Genomic DNA, 22,676 nt, shown 5'->3' on the forward strand with positions numbered 1-22,676 from the left:
GTATCTTGCTGACAAAGCCCCTTGAAATTGGCTTGGACCCTTTATGCTACATCTGACATAGAAGAAAAGAAGCTATGCAAATATATTCTTCTTCTTCTTTAACAGAGAAATGATTTGGAGTTCAGAAAAATGCCAGGAGAGCATATGAATGGTAGAAGAATTAAGCATTAGATCATCTGCTCCCCCACCCCCCATTTCTTGGATATTTTATTCTATTTTTTCTAATCCTGCCTTCATTAAGCCAGTTCGATTTCAGAAGCCCATTTAAAAGGTTATAACAGCTTCAGCCTCGACTTAGTGCTTTTCCTTGATTCTCCTCTCTCTCTCTCTCTCTCTCTTTTTTTTTTACAATTTTGCAAACTCTCTCTATGCACTTATTTCAAAGACAAAAGCATGAAGACAGCAAGGATGGTGTCATCAGAGTTTCTCAAACCTACCTGATGCTTTTATTGGCAATTGGCACAATCATGAAAGGGAAAATCAGATGACTCCCACCCAACACACTTCTAACAACAAGCATTCATAACCTGTAAACCACCATTGTTTGTAGCAATGAAGGCCATACACAATCTTCTAAGTATGTTTGGAAACCTATTACTATATTGGTAAATATGGTATAAAAAAGAAGATTGTCAAGCATCCGACAATGCAACATGTTCCTGCATATGACGGACCACAAATTCTACAAGTCTACTGCAGGATGGGGAAAAGGTTGGGTGAAAACGGACAAGTGTAAAAGAAATCTGTGTTTTGAAGTGTTGGGCCACTGTGTGATTCTGCCATTGTTCAGTAAGGTCGATATTATTATGGTCTTTTTTTTTTATTTTGGAAAACATTTGGAATAATCTCTCTTTAGAGGCAGAAATGTCTGTTTGCCACTTTGTTCCTCTGTTTGGCTTGTATAACCATTTTGGAAGTATTTCTGTACTCCCCCCCCCCTTTTTTTTTTTTCCTAATGCTTAGTGAATATCTGGTTTTAATCTAATAGAAAATCCATCAAGTAGAACTCTGCTTCTCTATTTTGGAAGTCCAATTAAGCTGATCACTCAATACTTCTACGGTTTTATAATCTGTCCCAGGAATTTCATGTTTAGCCTGTTTAATACTACATTAATCCCTGCTGGAGTTTCCTAAGGATGATATATATTAAGTGAAACCAGATTATAAAACCTTAGTCTAGTGATTCACCAATCTGCTAAAAAGGATAGACTGTTTAAGAATGCCAAATTTTGTTTTTAACCTACGAAGCCTTGCGTACAAGTATACACATTTCTCCTGTGTTGTTTCCAGGAGCTGTGAAGTTTGCTTTCTCAGGAATTTGTGTTTGTCCCCCCATCCTGTCTTGACAGAACCTGTTTAGACTTTTCTCTTTAGCCAAGCCTTTAAAACTCAGTGGATTTATTGTTTCTGGTTTAATTGACTTAGGGCTTTTAAAAAATAGTTTGCATTCATGTGTGTTATTGTGCTTGATCCATAAGGGGGCATATAAATCAACTAAATAAATTAAAAGTAGGTGGCTTTTATCTGGCGCATATACACCAATTCAATAAGTAAAATGCATAAAGGTGAAAGGTGAAAGGTCCCCTGTGCAAGCACCGAGTCATGTCTGACCCTCTGGGGGGATGCCGCTTTCACGACGTTTTCTTGGCAGACTATAGCAGGGTGGTTTGCCATTGCCTTCCCCCGTTGTCACCTTCCCCAGCAAGCTGGGTGCTCATTTTACCGACCTCGGAAGGATGGGAGGCTGAGTCGACCTGAGCCGGCCACCCGAGAATCCAGCTTCCGCTGGGATCGAACTCAGGTCATGGGGAGAGTTTTGGTTGCAATACTGCCGCCTACCACTCTGCGCCCCACGAGGCTCAAAGTAGGTGTGTTTTATTTGGGGTAAAATTACATCAATGTCCCAACAGGTGAAACTGTTTCTGTGTACACTTCCTTCCATATGTGACAACAATACCGCATTTTGAACTCAAAGGAAATGGACACATGGATATCTCCTTGATCAGGTGGTCATCCATGTGCTGGAACAATTTAATGTGAAATAATCAAGACCAACCCTGATTGCTAAACCTAAATCTAGACCTGTATTCACCAAACTCAACTGGTGAAGCTGAAGATTTGAACTAAACCTGACATGGAGAAAGTTATCATCCAAACAAGTCCAGAAAACTGATCTTCTGGTTATACCAAGGCAGGGCAGTTGTTTCTAATAGCTTATCTCAAGCCCTACCTAAAGTGGAGTATAAGGCCTGAAGAAACTCAATTAGCTAACTCTCATTTGGCTTCCTCACAGGTGAAGCATTTGCTTGCTTCTATATATGTCAACTCATGTAGACACCTTTCTCTGCTCCTTTACACCATCTACAATGTGATATAACTTCTCAACAATGGCACCCTACTTCCCCAGATAGACCCTCCTAGCACCTACCCTGATGTCACATTGATGAAAATTAGGATGTTTCTGAAAATTAGGATGTTTCTGTTTCCAGGACCCTTGTACATTTATATTTATCTCTGCTGATTAATTTCATGCTATTATCTCATGACCCTGTCTTTAAGCAACAGCAGCAGTTTGTAAAGATGTAGGGCTGGATCAGTTGATTGCAAATAGACACAAGGTAGGGAGCAGATACCAGGTATGCCTGTTTCTAGGAGACCTTTTAGAATATTTTAGGACTGCCCTGCATTTATGCATAGGACTCACATTAAACTTCAACCCAGAGTTTTCACTAGAGATACAAATGATCAGGCTCAAATCATCCTATTTCAGACACATTATATGAATATGTAGGTCTCTGGAAGAGTCTCTGATGCTGGAAAAAGTGGAAGGAAAGAGAAGAAGATATCAGCAGCAAGGTGGATGGTCTTATTTACAGTGGTGATGAGTCTGTGCACCATTGGAAGACCTGAAAGACCCAGTTAGGGACAGATCATCATGGAGAAAATCTGTCTTTGTGGTCACTAAGAGTTGACAACAGCTTGATGGCAATCGATCAATCACACTAAACTTTGGATTGACCTTGCATTTATTCCCCTTAGATAGTGAACTACTCCATGCACAAAATGTAGCCTTAAAATGGTTTGCAAAGGAAAGCCTATGCACAGAGAAGTTATGCCTTCAGCAGGGCTACTAACCTAGACTACAAAAATCTGGACAGGGCAGTGGATGGGTAGTTGCAGGTTGTCACAGTTTTTGCACAGTTGTTCCAAGAATGCTTAAGGAAGTGAATATCAGTGACTTTGGAGCCCACGTTTTGTGGATAGTGTTCTGTTCAGGAGTCCCACTCAGAGCCAGAATTGCTGCTGATCCAGACAAATTGCCCATCTGCTGAAATTTCCACAGGGCAAGCCTGTTGCAACACAGCATCACCAAGAATGCCGTGGTGGTTTAGAGGCTGATTATAACCAAGGTTTTATAGACTGCATACTTGCTGATTTCCAAAATTCCTCATATCTATTAAGCATCAACCAGATAAACTCTGACAATAAGATGGAGCAACCCATTTTAGTGGCAGCAATTTGGCCACCTTGGAGTAAGACCAATGATTAGATGGGAGGAAGTTGCTGTTTTGCTTAGCCTTTGTCCTGAAGGTTGGAGGGCCCACTTGATTTTGCACTATGCTCACTAATTCTTACAGCAAAACAATCAATACATAATGCAATAGGGAGTTGGGGGTGTTATCAGCCAAGCTGGCATGAAGCCCGATTAGAAGTATGAGGACTGAGGGGGAGAGACTGGCCCAAGGACACCCAGCTGGCTTCCGTGCCTAAGGGAAGCCTAGAAGCTGGGTCTTCCTGTTCCTAGTCCATCTCCTTCATCACTACGTCATGCCGGTTCTCTGGGAGATGCTGGAACATGTGTAACAATTTGCAGAAGTAGAATATACTGTAGTTGATACAGCTTGGTCTTGCTCTGCTCACAAGACTCCCTACCATCTTCCTCATGAAGTGTTACTGCTCCACTCTTCTTCCTTTTCAGTGTTGTATGCTTAGTACTAATGTGTAGGACATCTGTGAGATCCTTCCTTCCTTCCTTCCTTCCTTCGTTCCTTCCTTCCCCCATCCATCTCCTTCCTTCCTTCCTTCCTTCCTCCCTTCCTTCCGTCCTTCCTTCCCCCATCCACCTCCTTCCTTCCTTCCTTCCTTCCTTCCTTCCTTCCTTCCTTCCTTCCTTCCTTCCTTCCTTCCTTCCTTCCTTCCTTCCAAGCCCTTAGTGCAATCCTTTAGTTCCCAAGCCATATTTACCCAAGTATATCATTCCACTACCCTTCCAGTGCTTTCTCTCTGTCAAATTGTAGTAAATTCCTGCATTGTAGAGCTTCTTCCTAGCTACTTCCTTTGCAGAGCAGAAGTACCTTGTACGTTACAACACTGCATAACCTTTATATCACATTGTATTATGTTACTTTACGTTACATTGTATTCAGTAATAGCAACCTTTAAGATAAGGATTCTTCAGATATTTATAATTAAACTAAAATCCACGCAATGAATCTGTTGCAGGCAAAATAATTGTTTAATTTTATTGTATTTAATAGAAATTAAATGTGGTGCCCTGTTCAGTATAAATTGCTGTTCAGCAAAATATATAAATAACATGACATAACAAATCATAAAGCTGAACTGGTTAGTTTTACATTTTCTTTCTTCCTGACAAGTTAATGTTCCTAATCTTACACCTGACTGTGCATTTTTAAAAATTAATTTTATTATGCTAAACTAATTAACAGAAAAACAATATAAATGTTAAGGCTTAGCATGGTTCAAAAATTATTTAGCAGCTCTCTGCTATTTATTAAAGCAGCAACATCTGTTTTCAAGCTACATACAGGCCTGAAAAAGATGTTGCTCTCTTAAGAATTGCATTAAAGGCATGCTGCTTTAATTATTGGGTTGATTAAGGTAGCAACTTCTTTTTTCAAGGCACATGCTAAACCTTGTATGACTGTTGTAATAAATAGCAGAATGGTGGCATGCTTGTCCAGAGTCTGAAGTCCTTCTTTCAAAAAAAATGTTTATTAACCCTGATAATGTGAAAAAGAAAAAGGAAAAAAGGGGAGAGGATTCTGGAAAATCACATCATAAATGTGCATCTCCCCCAAAATGACCATACTGCTAACCGATTGCCGCAAATCATATATGTAGATTTTTTTTTTTCTGTAGCATGTGGAATGAGAGTTCGCTTACCTGAAAAATCTTGATGTCTAAGCATATACCTTGTACTTACTAGTGGTGGTATTTTTGTCTTTAACCAATACATTTTATTTGTGTTTGTTGAAGAAGAAATCCTAGAAAACAAAGATATTAAAAGCACTAGTCATAAAGACATGGAATTTACCTTACAATTACTGCCTAGACACATCGGCCAAAGATATAATCATGTAGACAAGAAAAATACAGCAATAAATTGCACAACAATTGTTGCAATTGTCTGTGAAACAGCTTAGCACATATATCCAAGATGTGTCAAAATCAGTTAAGGCAGGTAACTTCAAAACCTGCACTTAAGAGGCTGTTTTCTTTCTTCACTCTACTGTTCACATAGTAGATTCTCACATATCAAACAGGTTTGTCATCCTAGCTGCCACAGTTAGATCTAACTTGCAGTGTTGGTTTTTGAACATGGACCACACAGTTCTCCAGCTACAGTATCTGACTGAGATCAACACATGAGTCTCCAGTAGAAGCCATGCAGATATGCAGGACTTCCCCCCACCACAGACCCCATGCCTAAATATTCACATATTAGTGTCCTTTCACCTAGGGAGAATCCATTCATGTAGTGCATTTTTATTAATTTCAAAGGAAATAAGCAACAGAACACTTCCATTTTAGTTTTGATTTACCTGCTAGGCATTAAAAATGGACAAAGGCTTAATCTGTCGTATTCTTTTAACCTGGGTATCATTCTATGTGAAGGCATAGTAACTATGCCCCTCTGTTTGTGTGCACACATACACACACGCAGAGAAAGTATGCATAATGGGATTGTGAATCTGAAAGATTCTAAAGAAAGGTTCTTCTCCCATTTGGGTCTTTAGAAAAAATTGATTCCCTGTGTCTGTCCTCAGAAGTGAGTTGCACACGTGTAGTTAAGTACAGCTAGGGTGAATCTTTGAGCCATATTTTAGCTGTTAAGTATTTCCCTATATTTTTAATCTGTACCTTATGTTACCAGTGACAAAAGGGATGAAATAACTTCTCTAGGACAATCTGGGTGCTTCCAGAGCCAATGCGGATGGAGCAGAATTCAGCTCTCTCAGAAAAGAAGGAAAAATGCAGAAGTCTGCATTTCCCCCCACATACTGACCTTGGATGTCTTAGAAATGAAACTTCAAAAAACTTAACAGCAGAGCACAGTATTAAAATAATTCATGGACAATTCAGGCATAATTGTCATAGAATTACTACATGCTTTTGGTTGCTACAGCATGATTTCTGATTTCTCCTATCTTATATTATGTTATCCCATGACTTCCAAATCTCCTGGATTTCTGATACCATCATCAGAACCTCAGAATTTTTTTTTAAAAAAACAAAGGTATGTTGTCATTAGCCAATCCACCTTAAGATGAAGGCCTCTTCATTAATGTCATAATCTACCATGATGGTCCATTGTGGGTTGATGGATAAATGTTTTTCAGCTTCCCAATCCAAAGCTGAGACAGATAGATTGGCCTAAAATCACCTGGCTAGCAGCTTCCATGCCTAAGGGAGGTCTCCCCAATCCTAATCCACTACTTTAACCACTACGCCACTATGCCATATTGGCTCCCCCTCCCCCCCCCCCCGCCGCATGATAAAACTTCACATACCATCTGCTATTCCAAGATGCTCATGGAAATCCTTTGAGAGGAAGGGGTGGATTATCAAAAAAGTCAACAAGGAATTCCTGTGTTACATCATTCTTTTTGGCAGCTGAATGAGCAATATGGTTTCCTTCATGTAAGCCAGAATTCTTCACAATGACATAGAAATGCAGCCATAATCTATACCAGTATTTCTCAACCTTGGCAACTTTAAGATGTGTGGACTTCAACTCCCAGAATTCCCCAGCCAGAGTTGAAGTCCACACATCTTAAAATTGCCAAGGTTGAGAAACACGGATCTATACGTATTTAAGAAGAAAACTAAACTGGAGTGCAGTACCACAGTACATCAGAACAGACTGCACTGTATGCATTGGAAATATCCCAGAAGAGGAGTAAAACATGAGGAAAAAAGTGGCATGAGCTTTTGAAAGCAAGAACAATGAAAACATTATTCTGTATACCTGTGGTATGGCCAGAACTATTTTGTGAGGTTTTTAAAATACTAAATGAACAAATGGAAGAGTCAGGGATTCTGCAGTTTCCTATTTCACAAACCTTTTGTGTGAGAAAAGTCTTGCAGAAATGAACAATATTATTTATGGCTGTAATATTAACATTTCAGAAAGCAAAATACTATTCCCATTTTGGTTTTCTTAAGGAAAGGGTTAAGGAACATCTTAACTGTGAAAGAGTTAAGGAATTTCTTAACTCTTTCACAGCAATGACCAGCTCATTCTCTAGCATAACTTGCATGATTATAGAAGGCCAAATTACATTTTTATAAAATGATGTTATGCCTCATTATATTTTCATTCTTCCAATTTCTGAATGAATTAGCATGTTCAGTGTATTCTCATCTCTCCAAATTCTTTTCTCCACTTCACAACACAATATCACATCCCCCTTATTTTAAAATCTACTACGTGTTTTAGGGGTAGATTAACCATAAATTAAGCTCCCTCCCTCTCTTCCTCCCTTCCTTCTTCTCTCCCTTCCCTTCCTTCCCCTTGATTGCAAATGATCAAAACCAAAAACAGTATATCCATATATTTCAAATTACTCATGTGATCCTATATATTCATTTGGTGCCAGATTGTCCATCTAACTATATTTTTTTTCCTTTGAAATCGCACCAAATTAATCACAAACCAAAACCCAGTATCAGAGATTTGACTCAAGCACAGAACTGTAGTGTGCTATCAAGAGTCAAGATCATTATAGGGAAGTAAAAAGAGTGTAGTCTTGTATTTTGACATGAGGGATGACATTCCCCCATCACGACCCTTCCTTTCTTCTCCCCCAAATCATGAATTAATTATGGACTAGAATCATGATCAGTGGAGGCTGCCATCAAGATTCTTAGACACATGATCTGACCAAGGCAGGTACTGGAATAGAAACTTCCTTCATTAAATGACAAGCAAGGAATGATTTGGTAAATAACTGGGAAGGCAGATCTTTTGCAGTGTTTCTTTTAAAAGGTTCACAGGAGGTGAGCAAAAAGTAAACTAAAATTCATTTTGGTCCTAACAAAGAAGCCCTTGTTTCCTTAGAAGAAATCTCAACTTGTTCTGCATTATGGAGTCACATTTTCTCTCTTTGCTAAATGAACTAGGCTGAAACTGGGTGTTAGGAAGAAAGTGGGGTGGAGGTGGGGGAGGGGGAGGGGGAGGGGAAGCACAAGAACAGCTGAATAATGTCATTGGCCTGAATAATCCCATGTTTATCACATTTCAAGCTAGTGACCTTTGCCACATCTTATGATAGTGAATTCCATAGAATAACTCAGTGTTGTGTAAAAAAGTAGTGCCTTTGCTGTGCCCCAAATCTCCCAGGAATTAGAGAAAGTGGCGGGGGGGAGAAATCCATTTCTCCAGACTAAGCACAACGCTCTAAATCTTGGATCTGAATCACACCCTTTCAGATACAACTAATTGCATTCAATCACCTTATATCTGGAAGGATGCTTAAGATCCAGGAGAAGGATTTCTGGTTTTGAGCAGTTTAGGATGTGGTGTTACAGATTTATCTTGCCAAACATCTGTTTGTTAGCATGACTCCCATTGATGCAGACCACTCTTTCCAGTTTCTGAGAATTGCATGCAGCCAAGTCTTGGATCTTGAACCTGCTGGTTATTAGGTATTGTCTTGGCTGTCCTTTGAAAGTGTTTACTTTCACTCTTTTCTTACTGCTTCTATATAGGGCTGTGTGTGTTAAATATTTGCCTAGGCAGTCTAACAATCTTCCCAAATAAAAAAATACTGTCTTTTCTTTTTCTGTTGCATTCTTACAAAGAGCTTCTTTTCCTAAACCTTCTATTACTTTACTGCATTCTATCAGAGTAAACATGGAGTATATTCCTGCAATGGCTTTTTTCTACAGTGCTCAGCTAAGCCTATTTAGAAATTAGTGATTCAAAGACTTATTGCTGCTATTCTAATAAATTAGAATATTTTCTCAACTAATGCCTTAAGCCATTGTGTAATGTTAGGCCGTGTTCTGAAATTAAAATTCTTATTCCAGTGGGGATCATCCTTTTCCATACATTGTGCTGTAGCATTTTTCTTTAATTGTATAAAACAGCTGGGGAAATGTTGGCAAAGGAAAATGATTCAGCCAGTGGTCTTGTTAGCTAGAGACAGGTAGCATAGACCAATGAATATAAAGGACACCAGGAGGAGAAGGCTGGTCAGTTCTTCTTGGTGAGACTGGATTTGTTTGCACCATTATGCCAAGAAGTCCTGGCATATGTAAAAGTGAGCTTGACATGGAAATGAATATCTGACTTCCAAATTCTGGGTTTTTTTTCCCACTATGCTACCTGTCTCCACCCATCACTCCATGCCTCACCTGCTTTTCTCGTTTGCTCAACAAGCATATCTGATACTCTGACTTTGGAAGGAAGACAATACAGAGATTGCAGAGGAGGATCACTTCCTGTTATATGCATTACAGCTAACCCAGAACTAGAATCTGAGTGTGTGTGTGTGTGATTTTTACTGAAAGTTGTAACAGCAGTTGTAAGAACTAATACAAACTAGCATAGAACAGAGGGAATGAAAAGGAAAGAGAAAAAGAAAAGAAAAATCTAAAAGTGCAATAAGAATAAAAGTAGAAGTAGAAAAAAAGAGTAAGATATAAAGAAAGATATATATCTCCTTTTGGGGGAGATGGGCGGTAACAAAATTTGAAAAGGAAGGAAGGAAAGAAGGAAAAAGAAAGGCTTCCAATATTTTTCACAGCAGTTATAAGTAGAAGTATGTTTTAACCTGTCTCTCTAAAGTTACATCATGACTCTGTTCTTTCTATACTCTATCCTGTCCAACCATCAAAACCATAAATCACAAGGTTGTTGTTTTTTTCATTTTTACGCAAAAAGTCCATAAGGGGTTTCCAGTCACCAAGAAATAGCTAGAATTTGAGAGTTTCACCCTTAAGCCCCCCCCCTCTCTGAGTCTAAACCCTTAATCCTAGGTTTCTCATAAGTACCCCAGTCTTATCTGATCTTTTACACATTTTTTAGCTTAAATGGGAAGCTTCCCTGCTGCAAAACAAAACCTTGAATATATGAGCCCAGATGCATTTGCACAGAATAACACACAGTGAAGAACTGCCACTCAGTGCATTGTTAGGAAGAGTGCTTAGATACACAGGGGGAAAAAAAAAAGACAAAGATAATATATTCAGAGGTAAGAGGATAGGAAGACAGCCCAAAACAGCTTTGCGTACTTGGGCAGCCACTGTATGACTGGGCAAGTTCTCCCTGTGACAGCCATCTTTCATCTTTAATGTTTTATTGATTTTATTTTAATTTCTTTATTTGTTGCCCAGAGTCAGGCAATGTGCAAGTTTAAATAATAATTAATAATAATAAATTTTTGTTGTTGTTTTGTGAGAGTCTTGAACATCCCCCAACTGCCTGTTGATGCCAAAAAGGTTATTCTTTTCATCTCTCAGCATCAGAGAATCCATATTTAACTGAACATGATACTTATTATTAAGGTCGTATGTACCACTGTACCATTGGAAGACCTGAAAAACCAGATTAGAGATAGATCATCATGGAGAAAACCTATCTATGTGGTCATTGGGAATTGAAAATGACTTGATGGCACATAATCAGTCAATCAAAGTACCACTGTACTTACTATCTTCTCTTGAATAAACAGTATTCTTATTTATGTCATAATTTTAGTTTCCAATCCCCCCAAAGTCCCTTAGTGGAATCCTTACACTTTCCTGGTATTTGCCAATGTTTTTAACAGTCCTTCCAGTTTTATCCCATTTGTTAAATTATTCAATTCAACCCTGTGACTACAGGTTATAATGACATGATATAGCACAAAAAGGAATGAACTTGGTAATAATCATTTTCAAAAGGGTAGGGACAAGGAAGGAAAAACATATGAGAGAATGAAATTAAGATAGAATTGGTACTACAATTAAAAGCTTATTTTTTTTCTAAGTTTAAAAGAAAGTATGACAAACATAGCAACCAACTATTAACAGCTGGAATCACATCCACAAGATGATTCAGTTATTCTGCATCCAACCCCTTAAGTTTGTTATCCTTAATGTTTTCCCCCTAATTTCATCACAGATAGGGCAGTAGAGGACCTAATGACCAATATCCTCCACTTGGCCAGCACCACAGGGGCAGAGGATCTGTCCCACTGGACATCTCCCTTCAAGGCATGTGGAAGTCATGGTCTGAAAGCAGAGAGAGAGATCTGGGAGAGGCCTCCATGATTCTTACAACAGTGGGCCCAAGACCAGAACTTTGAAGGCTGCACTGCAATAGCATCACTGCAGGCATCCTGTCCAAAAAGCTTATCTCTGAAGTTTTAACTGCTCCCAATCATGAGTTAAATCCTTACACTTTCTGGGGAGTTGCCAAGGTTTATAACAGTCCTCCCAGTTTTATCCCATACTTTAAACTATTCATTTTCCACTGATTTAGGATTGTAGTTCAAACGAAAACACCAAAGTTGGCTTTCTGCACCGTTCTTGCTGATGCTGTTTGGAGGAATTTTAATCTAGCCTACTGTTTCTTCTCTTTACGTTTTGAAAACCAAAATACACCTCAACGTACACTCTTCCCTGCCTTCTTTATTGGGCAAGGTAAGATCCTGTACTGAGGTATGTTGTGTCTATCTGCTCTGCCACCAATTAAGTCTGTTCCAAAATTGAGGACTGCTTCCTACATTCCTCACCAACAGTCCCTCCATTTCAAATTACTCAACTTGGCAAATCTAAGCATTACATGTACCACATGGTGGAGTGCCAATTTCTACTCCCAGTGTGCACAGAACGGTGACAACATGGATGCTTCCGATTACCAGCATTCTCTTTCTGAAACTAATTGATGTGCATGTATTGTTATTTGGGATTTGCCACCTGAGGTCTATGTGTTGTGCTCCAACACTCTTAAGCAACCCATGTGCAAACTAAACATCTACAGTGGTTTATCTATCAAAATACATGACAAAGTCATTCATTGCTCATGGATATCATCTTTTTGTAAATCAAAACGTGTCATACCTTGTTAGGATTTCTGCAAGTCCCTCTTCATTTATAGGTAGAACATACTGGCTAGGAACCTACTTTGGGGTATGTTCCAGTATAGTAGCTCCTGTTTTTCTACCTTTTCTCTGCCACATTGGTAGCCTTTTTTTAGTTTCTTTCTCCCTACTCGTTCCTAACTTTTCTATTCCATCTCACTGAATTTGTATGTGACAGCAATGTTTTGATAGGGAATCAGTTACCCAGAGATGTAGCGTGCCTCCTTTACTAGATATGCAGAAGTAAAGGCCGGGTCACCATCTGTTTGTGATAGTTGAACTTGGAGATTTCACTGAGTAGGAGTTGACCTCAGTGTCCTCAGTGGCCCTTTCCACTACTATTCTTCTGTTTGTCTTCTGGAGCTGGAGTGAAAATGTTGCTCTTTAGGTGTTCATCCTGTGGAGCCAGTTCCCATCTTCTGAAGATCTTATTCTAAAACTCTTCTTTTCCGTAAAAGTGAGTCTCCTGTTGCACCCTACAGGCATGGTCTTACATGTTCAACCAGAAATAAAACATTTTTATGCTCACCTGAAACAAAGCAGTGAAACCAAATGAAGGTACCTAGAGATGTCTCTTGAGTTCTCCTTCATTCTAGCTTCATGGGGCAACTCCACAGTTTTGAATAAGATAACTCTTCACAAGCTAGGTAAGTGTGTGGTGTCTCCTTAGAGGCTGTCTATTAGCAGTAAAGTAGCTCCTTTAGTAAAGAGTGTGAAAAACTCATTAACTATACACCATTGACTTAGACACCATCCATAGAAAAAATTGGTCATAATATGTAATTTTGAGGCTGTTAATGATAGTATTTTGCTCACTTATCCTTGAGAAACTAAAAGGGAACAGAAAGGTTGGATTCTTGCATTCTTTTTCACTTTCTAAGTGCACAGAAACAGAGGGTGCCTCTCTGTATTTATACTGCACAAATCTACCTTCTTTTTTCAGGGACTAAGATGCCATGCTAGAGGGAGAGGGAGGTTTAACAGAAGAAATTGATTGCCTTCCATTCTTTTCTGGCTGTGTGTGAAGCAGTGCGTGATGAGATTTTACACAGTGTGCAGTCAGTGCTCTCGTCAGCAGTTTTTAAGAAAAGACATCAGAGAGAAGGATGCTCCTCTGTAGCCTTGAGACTTTCCTGTAAATATGGGCTCACAGTCAAATTCACACATCCTAAAGAACAGAGGGTCCTTCCTGATGCCATCCTATCTATCCAGGTATATCTAATAGGACAGTGCTTGGTTCTATATTTGGAAAGATGTGATGAAGGGTAAGACAGGGTGAGAATGCTAAACATAAAACCGAGTTAGAGATGAAGTCTTGGCTGCTAAGTGAGTCTTTGCCAGTGATATGATTCTTCCTTCCTGTTCCTCCCCCTCTCCATCTGGTCTGCCTCTGATTTTATGGATGCTAATTTGCCTCTGTTGCATGTTCACTTCTGAATGGAACGAATGTATTACAACTTATAGCAATATGCATTGGATTTGTTACTGCTTTCCTGGATAATGCATACCAAAATCCATTCCATTGGAATATCCTTGTTTTTACTGCTGTAATCTGCCAAAGACAGAATGAATTTTCAAATACAAGAGTATCTGCTGTTCAGCTCTTAAATCCATTTTGGTGCATAATGGAAGATTGGCCTGTGGTTTAAAACATGCTGTGCATCTTGTTTCTCATTGACTTCGAACATAATAGATCTGGGTCTCTGGAACCTTTTTTAGAATCCACCCAAGGTGGTTTACTTCAGAGTCTAAATATAGATTCTAAAATCTAGCTTTAGACTTCAGATTTTGTCTAGAATAGACAGACCTAGCACTAAGGGAATTTAATAGGTTGGGGGAAAAGCTCTGATATTCAGATGAGGAAGCCTATGTACTTGATCTCTGGGATGTACAAATATATAAAAATGAAAATAATGCCTCAACTGAACTCAGCTCCTGGTTCATAAGGACACATCCATGTGGTTTTCTTGGCACTGTCCTATTGCTTTCTCCCAGGATTTTTTTTTTTTTACATAGATTTCTCAATCTATCCTGCGATCCTGTAACAGGGAAGAAATGTTTATTTAGAAGATATAATCTGGCATTTCCTGGTGGCCACCTATCCAAGTACTAGCAAGATCTGGCCCTGCTTATCATTTTGCTCAGCTAAGGTCATCTAGGTACTGTCACTTGCTGTGACGTGTAAATACATAATATGCACCTATTAAAGGCATTGCTAGAGCTGGCTAAGAGGAAAGAGGACTCTGGTCAGATCAAAGTAGATACAGTATTGGAGATCTCTGGAATTCTGTTTAAAACAAAACAAAAGAAATTATGGAAAACTCCCACTTAGGAGAAGTGGAATTTCATTCCGCCAACGCATACAATTGCCATTTCCCAGTTTAAATATGTTCCCTGAATCTGCTGTTTGCTTCGGAAAAACAAAGAAGTATCTCAAATTGTTAACTAAACAGGCAAGTATCAGCTTTTCCTAATATTAGGAATCACTTCAAAGACTTGAGTTGTAAAGTGGAACCCAAAACCATTAAATAAAGAAACAAATCCATTTATCAGTAATATAGGGTCAGGTCCTTTCTTAGTCATAAAACTAATTATTAGCACTTCACACGTAGTTTTAGAAAGCAAAGTACAATAATCGTAGTTTCTTGCTGTTGCTCTTGTTTTCTCTATGATCCCTACATGTGAACATAAATTAACATGTCTGGTGTTGGTGTAGAACTGTTTGAAATACATTCTGGTCTGATAGTGCTTCTTGAATTTTTGCAATATTACCTTTAAAATAGTATTTTGTGGCCCAGAAGAGCTTGCTTTTGCCCAAATCACATTGTTTGCTCGCTTACGATTTCTCATGATGCAACATCCCACACTGTGAACAGTTCTGCAACATTCTGTGTAATAAAGTATACTACGCGATGTGTAGCACTGCACATTTTTAAAGGATGCAGTTAAAATCATATTGGCTTATTCTTGTTTCCCATAGCAACATGTGAAGGTGGAAGGTCCCCTGTGCAAGCACCGAGTCATGTCTGACCCTTTGGGGGGACGCCGCTTTCACGCCGTTTTCTTGGCAGACTATAGAGCAGGGTGGTTTGCCATTGCCTTCCCCAGTCGTCACCTTCCCCAGCAAGCCGGGTGTTCTTTACCGACCTCAGAAGGATGGGAGGCTGAGTCGACCTGAGCCGGCCACCCGAGAATCCAGCTTCCGCTGGGATTGAACTCGGGTCGTGGGGAGAGTTTCGGTTGCAATACTGCCGCCTACCGCTCTGCGCCACATGAGGCTTTTTCCATAGCAACATAACCACTAGCAATTATGAATGAAAAGCAGGCATTGAGGGCTTGCATTTCTCCCCACCCACCCCCTCTGTGTGTGTGTGTGTCTGTGTGTGTGTGTGTTTCCTAAGCAGTTGGCAAGGAAATAGCCTTAAGCTGCCTGTGGAAATTTCAGTGCAGTTTAACTAGAGCAAAAGCTACAATCCTATTGTGCTTCTCTCTCTCCCAGGAAGCAAAGGGCATTTAAATGCCTGAGCAGTTCTCCTGACCCATCTTCACCTGCCTTTGCAGCTCTAAATACAGCCTCTGCCTATAAATAACAGTGTGCTGCACCTTGAGCATGTTTCTTAACAAGAGGGGGTGATTTACCGAGGTGATAAACTGTAACTAATACCAGGGTATCATAATGGGTAAATAGATTAGCACCGTGAGCCTCTGTATCTCACTGTCCATTCATTTAGCATCTCCTCAATGCTTACCGCAGCATTTTGCAACCGGGCAGGCGTACACTGTCAGATGGTTCCAGAATCAATCATTGCGTGTGTCCTGTGACATGGGGCGCATTAGCAAATAGAAGAGCTAATGAGGCTCATTGAGATCTGTTTGGTTTCATCCCATCGTCCTCCCAGTCTCAGAGTAACTTAAGGCAATCTGTCTGTGTTAATTCTCCTAATTATATGGTGTTCAGTCCCCCTTTGTTTGATTCCATAACCATATCAAAAGGCATGAAAACACCTGTTAAGTGTGTAGGGTTAATTCTGAAAGATGGGAACATTTGTTGGGAAGCCAGCACCTCTGACTGCCTTCCTTGGAGACCAAGGTTGAAAGATCAATGAAGTTACACTTAAGTTGATTAATTGGTGGCAGGCAGTTCAAACAGTGAGGACAAATATTCATTGCACAGGGCGTGTAATTTAAGAGTACCCCTGCTTCTTTTTATGGTCTACTTGCTTTGTCAGTTACTGTAATGGGAAGTGAAAAAGAAAATATTAAAGATCCCCTTTCCTTCTAGCAGGGAATTGTGGCGCTTATTTATTCATTTGCAAGCCACCGTGCATTTCTTTTGATCTCTTAAGATACTAACATCTTTTAAACAGATACAAAGCTAAAAAGTCTTTACATATTTAAAAGTCCTAATAAAAACATAAAGTGTTGGAAATCTAATACATATTACATAATACATATTGTAATGACTAATACATATAGTATATGTATCCGGTGTTACTTCTTAGAGTATCCATTGGAAATTTGTTCTATACATGACTATTTCTCTCTAAAAATAGCTTTTCACTAACCAAACACATTCTATGTAACTGTAATTCATTTAGATTTTAGATATTTTCACTTCATTTGTAATTTTAGATGTTATTATACTTACATAATTTTCATGTCTATTTTATAATTTAAATATAGACTGCACCCTGGACCTCACTCACAGATGTTAGTTAGGTTGTTTTATAAATGTATTTTAACTTTGTCTTAATTTTTTTTTTATTATCTATTAAGATAGATTTATATACATTCAATGAGCACTTTGCTTGTACTGGTCTACGACCATAATAAATTGAACTGAACTGTAATAAGAGATGCAGATTATTTTTCAAAGGGGATTGACACTAGACAAAGAAATTTTTTGTCATGCAGATTTGAAGAATTTTCGCTATAAAGATGATCCTCCTCCTTGATTGTAGTAAAGTAGCTCATCAGCAAAAAGGATCACAGTCTGGCCTTTTCTGTAACACGCTAGCTTTCTACTTGCAGATGTCAACTGCACTGGACGCTCTGCATTGCAATATTCTGTTCAAATCACACAGGGAGGCGATGGCTGGCTGTGGTCCAATCCAACTGCTAAGACAGGAAACAATCGTGCATGGGGCAGCGGAGTTTACATGGCTGGATGGGAATGGGCAGCCAGAGAAAGGGGAATGGAAGCAAGGCAAGGAAGAGCAGAAGAGAAACATGAGGGAAAAAGTGGCAAGAATGAGGAGGATAAAAGGCAAGGTAGAAGCAGGAGGAAGAGGAAGGACAAGGAAGGCAATGCACCAAGAGAGAATTGGGGAAAGATGTGGGGAGGCGGGGAGGCATCTTCAGGAGACAAGAGAAGAAGGGAGTTCTATCTCCAACTGCCTAAGATACCTTAACAACTTAAATGGGGAGGAAGTGGTTCCTTTCATTTTTACATGGTTAAGGTTAAGGTTTTACATGGTCAAGGCGTATCCGTAAAAGAGAATTTGCAATCTCTCCTAAATCTATCTCAGCGATATGCTGTTTGGGAGAGAGGAAGAGGCAAATTCTCTCTCCTCTGCCAATGTCTGTCTCTATGAGCTTAGTTTACCAAGAGTGGAGATGCTGCTACACAAGCAGGGGCCGGTTCTTGGAAGAGAGGAGAAGGAGAAGTATCCATACCTAAACTTCTTACCTAACCATAATTCAGAGCCAATTCGATATCATAATTACAATGGATCCAGTCATGTACTTCTGAAGGATTTACCTGCAATATATGGAATCTATGGTAGCTTTGACAACCCACACATAGCAAAACACTTATTCCTCTCTCTGCTTCCCATTTTGTCACAGTGCAGTCCTGATCCTAGCGTTTAGGTGCCTTGACTTTTAAACCAGTTGATTAAATTCTGGTTCTCTTCTGCTTGATCAAAGATTACTACTATTTGACCACAGAGGAAATTAAATCTTACTGCTTTAGTATTCCTTTTTCTCTCCCTTTAATAGGCAGATCTCAGTTTAAAATATTGAATGCTACACAGTGTAACTGAAAGGTAGAAGAAGTTCCCCTTGAGTTAAGTTTTACTCCTGATTACTGCATGGAAACATCCATGTTGTTTTCTTGGCCACAGTAAGGAAGTTGTTTTGTTCTTCCTTCTTCCAGGATGTTGTTTGGCTTCACAGTCTAGCCTAGGGCCCTGGGATTCCCTGGAAGTCTTCCATCCAAATACTAACCAGGTATGATCCTGCTTAGCTTTTCTCAGATAGACCAGAAAGTTGTAAAAATATCCTGGAAGAAGTCAGAGGTAGTCAATTTCCATATTGTTGCCAAGAAAACAACATGGATGCATCCAAGTAGCCATCGGCGGTCAAGAAAGACACAGCTTTACCATTAGTAGAACTCTATTCATTGGTTTGTAAAATAGCCCTGTTTTTTCTAAGTACAGAGAGCAAAAGAGGAAGGTGGAAAAGAGAAGGCTATCCCAGATCTTATTAGCACCCCATATCTCCAAATGTCTGGAGCATTTGGCCAAATCAGATGCTTTTCAGGTTTGAATTCCTTTCTCATTTGAGTCCTTAAATCATTTGGTCTTTCAGGACAGAGTTTGTGGTATAAATACTGGATGGCTGAAGCTAGGATACTGGTGGGGAGCAGAAAGGAGTATCCCAATCAAAAGAAGGGAGAGCCGGGAGGAGATGGTTACATTCAGAATATTTAGTTCTACAGGACAAAAGCAATTCAGCCCAGCAAATGGGCCTAAATCCAATTATTAAACTCTACCAGAAAGTGGGGATGAAGGGGTCCATCTGTAAAATCTGCACTCCTGTTTAATAAAGGGTGGGAAGGAGGAAAAACACAGCTGCTTGGCTGGTCTGTGCGGGAAGGAGCGCCTGACTGTTGGCACCATCTGTGGCTGCCTTTGTGCTTGATGCTTGATCTGTTCATTATAGAGGGATAGCAAGTATCTCGTGCTCTGAGTGTCAATGAGATGAGATGTGCCTAAATACTGCTGGGGCCTCAGAAGCAGCATCCAAGCCTGCTGACGATGAATGGTGGAATCTGTAAGCTGATTTTTGGTTTGTCTCGGCATATTTAAATGGGCGGAGGATAGGCTTCAGGTGCAGCTGCACCCAATCAAACTGTGGGTATTCCTGTATTCCATTTATCCTGGGCCATTTCACTGGTACCATCAAAGCAAGTTTCCAGCCATTCCTCAACCACCAGAGGAGGTGGTAGGATGCTTTTTTGCCCTCATTACTGTTCAGTCACCATTAGAGATTGATGCTCTTCTTGCTTGGATCTTCATAGACAAGTCTGTCTTGTTCTTCTTCCTCAGCACTGATCCCCAGTTTTGTAGAGCGTGGGGGATTCGTAGAAGCCAGCCTTCAAGACCTACCGACAGTTGTGCTTTGCCCAGTTCAAGACCATGCTCTGTATATGAGTTTCTTAGTATAGTAATATCAATAAATATTTTACCTTTCTGATATTATTTCTCAAGGCAGCTCCCATCAATAAAGCCAACTGTAAAATAGGAAAGGCTGTTGTGAAATGGATCCCATTAACATCCGAATTTGAAATCAATGCCCTTAAAATGGAGCAGAATTTGAAAGTTTGGTGAAAGAGATGGCATTTTGCCATTTTCCTAGATACTGTCCTAACAGCCAGGAACCACGCTGAGACAAGGAATAGGTCTCTAGTGTTTATTACTGCTACATAACAGAAAATCCTAACAAACTGAAGAAGCGTGGGAAAAACCCAGACAGATAAACCCCAAAGGCTAAGGTGGGCCCGATCGGTGTCTCTTGGAATGGCTACCTAATTCCACAGTGCTACGCATGCGCTTTACAGCCTGGATGGGAGCCCCCTGCGCGCCATCCTTACTCATGACAGATACAAAGAATATGTCAGCCTTCAAAGTAGGCCGGGTCAGGACACAGACAGCACAAGAAGTTCTAGAACTCCCCTTTATGGATATAAGCTACACTAACTGAAGCTTGAAAGCCTGACGGTGTTTTCTCTTTCCTTCTTCTCATACCAAAGAGAATCAAAGCAGGGCACTCTTGAGTTTCCTTCTTGTTTTCCCAAGCTAAGTTCATGTTTTATTAATGGTTGTCACATACCTTCCCAAGGTCATCTCTGTGCTCTTCTACAGACCTTAGAATTGCAATGCACCTCCCTAGGGAAAGCGATCCATAGCCTGAGGGCCACACAGAAGAAGACCTGCTGCTGATGGCTGAGCTTCTGGCAGTGAAAGGATCTTCAAAAGGGCCTCTGTGGTGGATTTCAATAATGCTGCTGGTTCTCAGGAAGGAGGGAGCACATTCCTAGTAGGTGGAGGAGATAAGAGGAGGCACAGTCTGGGAGGCAATGGTGGGAAGATTAAGAGGTTGAGAGTAGCCTTGCCCTAGAGCCTTCCCAGGTTATTTCCCTTTAGGTTAGGTAGAGTTGCTTTAGTCTGGCAAGATTCTGTCTACACAGTGTGAGCAAATAAAAAACTACAGTTTGGTTGGATTGATTCTTTGCAGTTTTTTGGCAGGGCCTGACCTGACAGCCTCTGCCATCAATCTAAGTAACAGGGCACATTCATAGATGGAGCCGTTTAGGGGTTTAGAGGTCAAAAGACACATTTTCCATTGTTCCCAATAGACAACCGACAGCCAGTGCTGCTCTTCCATGTCATCCATGTGCCTTGCACCCATCCGCAGCTTGGTCATTGCATTTTGCACCCGTTGCATTTTCCAGACACTATGCAAGGGCAGCCCCATACATAGTGTGGTGCAGTAGTCACAATGGGTAATAATTAAAGCCTAGCTGACTACCACTACAGCCAACCTGCTCAGAAAGGCGCACTAGCCTTTGCTGCTGCTGCTGCTCCCTTCCTTTTCCCATTCTGCTCACCCTCTTCCTCTCCTTACAGATCCCTCGTAGAAACCATTAGACTATTTTTGTCCTTTTATCTTCATTTATCTGGGGTATTTGGTGTACCCTTATAAAGCGCAACTCACACCTTGCATCAAAGCTGTAGTTAAGATGGATGGTTTCCATCTAACATCATCGTAATTGCGTTTGGCTGGTGAGAAGGTGCTTTGCATTGGCAATTGTTCCAGCACCGGCTGCGTTTGCAATTTGCCAGGATGTTTTGTTCGTTCCTTTTTTCATCCTAGTTTTCCCCCCAGAATTCAAATGGCTACAGTACAATGTTAGGTGGTGATTGTTATCTGCGGTGGCTGTGTAAAAAGGAGTGAAAGGAGGGAGGTTGAATAGCCTTTGTTGCTGGCACATTAGTCGTGATCTGCTAGGGATAAAAGGTGAGCGCCATTTGATCAAACGGTGGTTGTCAGATACCTTGGCTAAAGGAGAAACCATTTAGAGCTGTACTCTCTGCTTATAGCACATCACACCAGAACAGAATGAGGACTTGATTTCTACAGATCCAGAATGACCACCTTAATGGCTTGCTGTGGGTTGAGTTACTCTTCTTATTATGGAGTTGCTAAAAGTATTTTTCAGTTGCCTTCCCAAGTAAGAGTATCTGGCCGTTGCTTCCTCAATTTTTCATTGTGGAGGCTGTGCCTTACCAAGGGAATGGTGGGAGCCCCAGGTCTGATAATCAGGAAGCCTTACTACAGCCTTTCCCAAATCCACCACCCTCCAGACATGGTGTTTCTGATGGATGGACAGGGATGAAGTTCTGGTCCAGTCTGTCTGCTAGGGAGAGGGGTTGGAGAAGGCCACCTAGAACACTGGGTTCTACCACCGTGAAATTAGTGCTACTTTGTTCTATCCAGCACCCATTCCCCTTTTGGGTGGGGGGGATGTGCTTCAGTTCATAAGTGCTAGTATCTGGTGCACCCTGTTTTCGTTACCTTGTAAAGTTGCTCTGCCAGTGACTGAGAGGACAAGAAGGCAGTTCTGTGACACTCTAATAAGGAAAATATCTTTGCTCAGAAATGAATAAAGGAAGAACTTTGCTAATTGTTACTGTGTATGAATGCCATGGAATAAAGAAACAGGAGCTTGGGATTTCAGGAACCATTAATTTCCATTACAGTAAATGCAGAAATGTATGGAAAGGATGTTTTGCATTATTATCATTAACTTAAGTTTTTGTAACTTTGATTATATAGGTTATTTTAATTTCATTTATCTTTACTGTGGATGTTTTTAACTGCTTATGGATGTTTTAAACCCCAATGCATCTGGGATTGATCCGGTAGGATACAAGTGAAATAAATAAATCTCTGACCATGCCATTCAGAAACTGTTATGTATATAAAAAAAAATCAGTTCTTAAATAGGGACCGCAG

At 40.2% G+C, this 22,676-nt stretch overlaps 1 protein-coding gene and 1 long non-coding RNA gene across 6 annotated transcripts in view; one reads left to right on the top strand and one right to left on the bottom strand.

Annotated features, from left to right (window-relative positions):
• ZMIZ1 (zinc finger MIZ-type containing 1) overlaps positions 1-22,676 on the top strand; it is a 430,047-nt gene that overhangs the window by 327,542 nt on the left and 79,829 nt on the right. The window lies entirely within an intron of this gene.
• LOC134499544 (uncharacterized) lies at positions 12,630-13,911 on the bottom strand. The gene is made up of 3 exons (XR_010068159.1): positions 13,883-13,911; positions 12,904-13,051; positions 12,630-12,801 (listed from the first exon to the last, which is right to left on the bottom strand). It is a non-coding gene; the product is annotated as an uncharacterized LOC134499544 (long non-coding RNA).

Source organism: Candoia aspera, chromosome 6 (assembly GCF_035149785.1).
Source record: "Candoia aspera isolate rCanAsp1 chromosome 6, rCanAsp1.hap2, whole genome shotgun sequence".
Classification (NCBI taxonomy): Eukaryota; Metazoa; Chordata; class Lepidosauria; order Squamata; family Boidae; genus Candoia; species Candoia aspera.